We start from the raw sequence: 6000 nt of genomic DNA on the forward strand, positions 1-6000 counted from the left end.
TCTGTTAGCAAGTGTTAACAATAACAGAATAGCTCGTATTCTGTTATTACAGAGTACGATTACGATATTACAGAATTATACATCTGCAATTTTATACTAAATAGCAAAATTTATAAGCATTTCTTCATTTCTATTTTCTGTTATGTTTTCTACAATTATCGCTGCAATATTATCACCTGTAGCCCAATTTCGAAGACGTTAAGTCTGGACGATTAAGGTAATAACTAGTTTTTCCCAATTCTACATTAAATAGATTACGGATTACTATAAATACTCGTACGCTACGGCTCAACCATTTTCCCCATTACAGTGGAAGTTTTTTCTATACATAATTATTTTTAAGTTTAATTATTTTTTTTTGTTCATTGAATGCCCTAAATAATTATTACATTCCAATTTGTATTTATATATTTATGTATAATAACTTTTTTTTAAATAATAGATTTTTTTTACCAAAGAGTTCCTGTTACCTAGGATTCGGTTTATCCAACAAGGATATATATATATTTCTAAATATAAAAACTAAATAAGTTAGAAAATTATCCAAATTAATAGAACATTTTCTAATGTGATTCATTTGGTCAACAGCTAAACAAACAATAAAAACAGAAACAAAAGGAGAAATACTCGACTTTTCGTCCAACATATGGGACCCATGTATCCCAATTGTCATTTGTGGTTTGTCTTGATAAAGTCCTACATCTTGGACGAACCTTCGAGGTTTCCTGCTTTTGTTTTAATTTTCTAATTTAATAATTTTTTTTATTTTTGTCTAACCAAAGATTAGAGTTTAGTTATTAGTTTATATATATATATATATATATATATATATATATATATATATATATATGCATTAATCGTTTAACCAACACAGAATCCTTCTATGCTGTTGATACATTGATCAGCCCTATGGGCTTTATTACCAACCAGCCCATGGAAGGTCGAGATACTACTGCACCGAAATTGTAAAGTTAGTAAACATATAACAGTATCTGCTTTAATAATTTTTTTTTTTGTTTTTAAGATTTATTTTAAATAAAGAAAAGATAAACACTATTATTATGCTGAAAAATAATAGAATAACAACACTTTTACGTTTCCTTGGATATAAAAATGAAAAGTATACATCCAAAGTTATAATCTGTACAATAACATCTACAATAATGTCTTACGGAATTATAATGAAAATTAATAAAATATGGAATGTCGATTTAATGAAACGATTCACTGCGATGAAGGATTTAAATGTTAATATAACATATTTAGTGATTTGTTTAGAAATTGTATTCGCATCACGTCATATTTGGTCTTTGATAAAAATAATTGAAAAAGATTTTTACAACGACGTAATAATTGATAACAGTTTACGAATAAACTTGTCAAATGAAAAATGTAATATAATTAGAAGTAATAAACAATCTCAACAAGTTTTATTAAACAATACGTTTTATTTAATTGCATCGAGTATATGCACATTAATATTCTCACCTTTTTGTATTATTTTGTATATTAGTTTATCAGAAAATGGAAAAAATATAAATATACATGAATTTAAATTTACCTGTTGAATTTTGGATTCCGAAAAAATATGATAATTCATTAATTATATTTGTTACGATATATATATTGTTGTCGATAAATTTGATATTAGTAGGAATTTATGCTTTTATTGCACTCGGTGGGTTTACTGGTGCAGTACGAACAATTATACTCGAAATAAAACTGTTTTGTGTTTCGTTAAAAGAAATAGACGAGAACGTTGTAATTAATAATTGTGACCGTAAATATGACGTGAATCAAAAAGAAGGATCATTTTATTTTGATACAAACTATTTTAAAAGTAACATAGATTTGAAGAGATTAAAACTGTATATAAAGTACTTGATATCTGAACACGATTTAATTTGCAGGTAAGTGAAATACTCTTCTATAGAAATAATTGGGGTACAAAAAAGTGCTAAATAATAATCTAGACAAACTCAATATGTTTAAGCCTTTTGCATTTTATCCGATGTGATAAATAAATGAACTTAAATTAAAAGAAATTACGTAAGAGGTACGAACAAGTTCTTCTTAAAAAATAAAAAATACTACAGTGGATTTCGACAAAATTCAATATCGAGAAATTCATTTGAACTGAAAAATATATATCTTGCAAATGCATTTTCAACTTTATTAAAATCAGTAGGGATAGTAAAATAAATCTCCGATAGTTATATCGGCGATCCGTGGCAGAGTGGAAGCGTCTCAGCCTTTCAGCCCAGGTTTGAACCCCCATCAAGCATGGAACTTTTCATACGCTATAACTTTTTATTTTCAAATTGCCACGTACAAGCTTCCTTGTACGCTTCTTTAATGAATTAATTCATCAGTAAAAAAAAAAAAATGTTATTACTTAATTACGTACAAGTTATCGGTAAATCATTTTTAATGAATATTAATTTAAGTACATAATTTTCAATAATCATTATAAATGCAACAGACGGTAATAAATTCTTAAGAATTTATAGATTATCGATTACGTATTAGATGCCGAGCTTCGTGGCAGAATGGTTGCTTCATTCCCTTTTTATCTGATTGTTCTGGGTTCGATCCCTATCAGACTTAGCAGTTTTTCACAGGCGACGAAAAAAAATTATTTCATTATCATCGATCGGCATCTGTTACGAGATACCAACTAAAATGACACGGTACTTTGAGAAGTTAATTTTTATTGTACTTTCTCAGCTTTGTAATTTACAGACATTCAATATATCCATTCATTGATTTGAGGGACACATTTTAGGGATTTAGTGGTGTCAATAACAAAAAATTAAAAGATTATGCATATTTAATTTTTGTGTGTCAGTGAAATAGTATAAGTTCATTCATAATTTATATTACCGTGAATGTATTTACGCAAGACTGATTAGAAAAAATTAAATAGTTAAAAGTTTAAATAGTTTTCAATGGTTTTTTTAAAAAATCCATTTAGTGCGTAATTTAGTTACTCATATCAAAACCCCAAACACTTCTGTATATATCATTTGTTAAAAGCAGTGGTCGATAATGATAAGAAGACAATGACCACCGACTAATATTTTTTAGATTAATAATTTCATATTTTATGATGTGTTAATATTATAAATAATGTTAATATTAAAAGTAAAAATAAAATAGAAATAGATGTGCAGTGTTAATCATTTGGTCATTATAAATGGGCTCAAGGACTCTGCTCGCCAAAAACCATGAGGAAAGTACAGACCTTTACAAAATAATAGAAATTTAGTCTACTTCCTGGAAAATAACATTATTCGATAACCTGATATACTCTTAATATAATCTTCTCTGTTGGCCACGCTTTCACTTGCTTAAAGTTTGGAATACGTTTTCATGAGAAACACTAAATTTTTGTTAAAATTGTATATAAATATAAAAAAGAATATTTGTTTATTTGTTGGTTCCGTATGCATTCCTATAACATTTATCCGATTGCGATGAAACTTTCGTGAGTCATTGTGTACACGTCCGTGAAGTTTTCTGAATTAGTTTGGACCCGGTAGGTGGCGATGGGGTCGGGGTATTTCAAAAAAATGTATTCATCGTCGAATTTTGCTTATATTCGAAACATTAGCTACGTGAAATGAAAAAGTTTTCCAAAACTATACCTGCTAAGTGGCGCCGGTGTCGAGATATTTACGTAAAAACCAATATAAAAACAGACTTCCTTATTCAATAGATATAAAAGGCAAAGTTCGTGAGTGTTTGTTCGCTATAGACTAAAAAACATCTGGACCGATAAACGGGCGGTGAAAAGGGGTACAGAAAAAAGTAAAAGGTAAAATTTTCTGAAGTTTAGTGTTCACTTTTTAATATTATATCAAAGTTTCAGTTGTGTTCATTTAATATAATAATATATTTATATAAATCTAGCAATAGCGAAGCATTTCTGGGTCTGCTAGTTATACAGTAATTTAAAGGTTGATGTTTTAGTGTGAATAATTGTAAATTTGTTTATTTACTTTTGAAGTAGATCAAGTATTGGGTAAACTAAAAATGAGCAATATTTTGCAACAAATTTTAAGCAGAAAACAATTTTGGGAAAATGGTGAAACGCGAAGCAAAATATTGTATTTTGCTTCGAAATCGTACGCGAGTGTAAAAGAATCATTTCAAATTAAATTTGTTGGTGTTCCTCCGCCAGAAAAAATGTCAATTTCTAGACTAGCAAACCGATTTCGAGAGACAGATATTGTTAAAAACATTTCGTAAGTTTACGAAAACGCAAGTTGGTTTATCATATTTAAGTTTTCAGAAAGCTGCTAAAAAAATTGAAATTTTATCCGTATCGCGTACGATTAGTCCAAGAACTTCAGCCTCCAGATTTAAACACGCGATTGCAATATTGCCATTGGATTAGGTTTCTCGTAAATGATAACGGAATCGAATTATTAAACACAGTTCTTTAGTGATGAAGCTTGGATCCATCTCGAGGGTTATGTGAACAATCAAAAGTTGGGCAGTTGAATGTCCAACGCTTTACAAGACAAATCTTTGCATCCTGAAAAAATTGTTTTGTTGTGCATAAATATCTCGTAATCGTATAGTCGGACCCATATTCTTCCAACAGACAGTAAATGGTGAATTATATGGGAATATTGTGCAACAATTTGTGTTCCTCCTGGAACCTCAAGAATGGTATTGCTGGTTTCGGAAGACTGCGCTACATGCCACACGTCTAGAGAAACCATGGATTTTCTGCAAGAGTTCTTTGATGAACAAATAATAAGCAAGGGCTTATAGCCTTCAAGGTCCCCAGACCTCACATCTCCTGACTAAATTTTGTGGGACTATATTAAGTCTGAGGCCTTCAAAAACAATCCTCACACTATTGATGAACTTAAAGCAAAAATTACAGTCTTACATCACGAATATCTCCAGTGCAACTCTTAAAAAGGTTTCTGCTAATATGCTCAAAAGAGTCCGTGCGCGTATAACCGCAAGGTGTGGGCATTTTGTGCATATTCTTTAACAATTATGTAAGTAATAGCTTTTTATTTAAACTCTTCTGTAAGTAAAAAATAAATTTTTTCCCCCACTTAAATTTCCTTTCTTATATTACATTTGAAATTGGGTAACAGGACTAAAAAATCAGTCTGTAAAACATATATACCATAAAACATTTCTTCAAGCTGTTTGAGCTGTGGGTTGGTGGTTCAGTCAGTCAGGATGTTTTATAATACAGATTACACTGTTTCCATTTGACTGAACTTCAGTTTATTATTAAAAATGAATCATTCGATTGTTAAATGCATTGAAATTCAATTTTTTGCGTTTTGTAAGGACCCATTCTTTAAAAACATATCAAAATAATCCATCCTAATTTCGTTCCAAAATTAAAATGAGTCTACATTGAAATAATTCGGGCTCAAATGGTTGACGGGAAATAGTGTATACTTTTTTCCATTTGAAAAATATTTATCCTGTAATTTCTGAGAAAATTATTTGTTAATTATTACTACTAAAAAAAAAGTCATTTCGATGAAATTAATAAATGCGAAGTCAATTAAAAACAATAGTTAAAAAATAAAAATTTTATTTTTAAAAAATGAGCAACCTATTTTAGGTTTAAATTTACATTTGAAAAATTGTTCATTATAGGGTCAACCTCATTGGTGTGTGTGTGTGTGTGTGTGTGTGTGTGCTCGAGCGCGCGCGTGCGTGTGTTTAGGTTTAAGATTGTAACATTTTCATTTTCGCTGATGAAAATACGTTTTCATAGCTTTTTGTTTTCTTTTAGGAATACTATAAATATTAATAAATTTGTTCAATTGAGCGTAACAACACTTAACCAGTGTGTTTGCTTTCAAGTATGTGTCTTCTTATATTTAAGCATTGAGGTAATAAATTAAAAATAATATATCATTATTTAAGATCGATTCTACAGTGAAGCAATAGTTGAATGGTATGAATATTTAATAGGAAATTTTTGCTAGTTGCGAAATACTAAGCGTGGACAAT

Source organism: Lycorma delicatula, chromosome 10 (assembly GCF_047948215.1).
Source record: "Lycorma delicatula isolate Av1 chromosome 10, ASM4794821v1, whole genome shotgun sequence".
NCBI classification, from domain to species: Eukaryota; Metazoa; Arthropoda; class Insecta; order Hemiptera; family Fulgoridae; genus Lycorma; species Lycorma delicatula.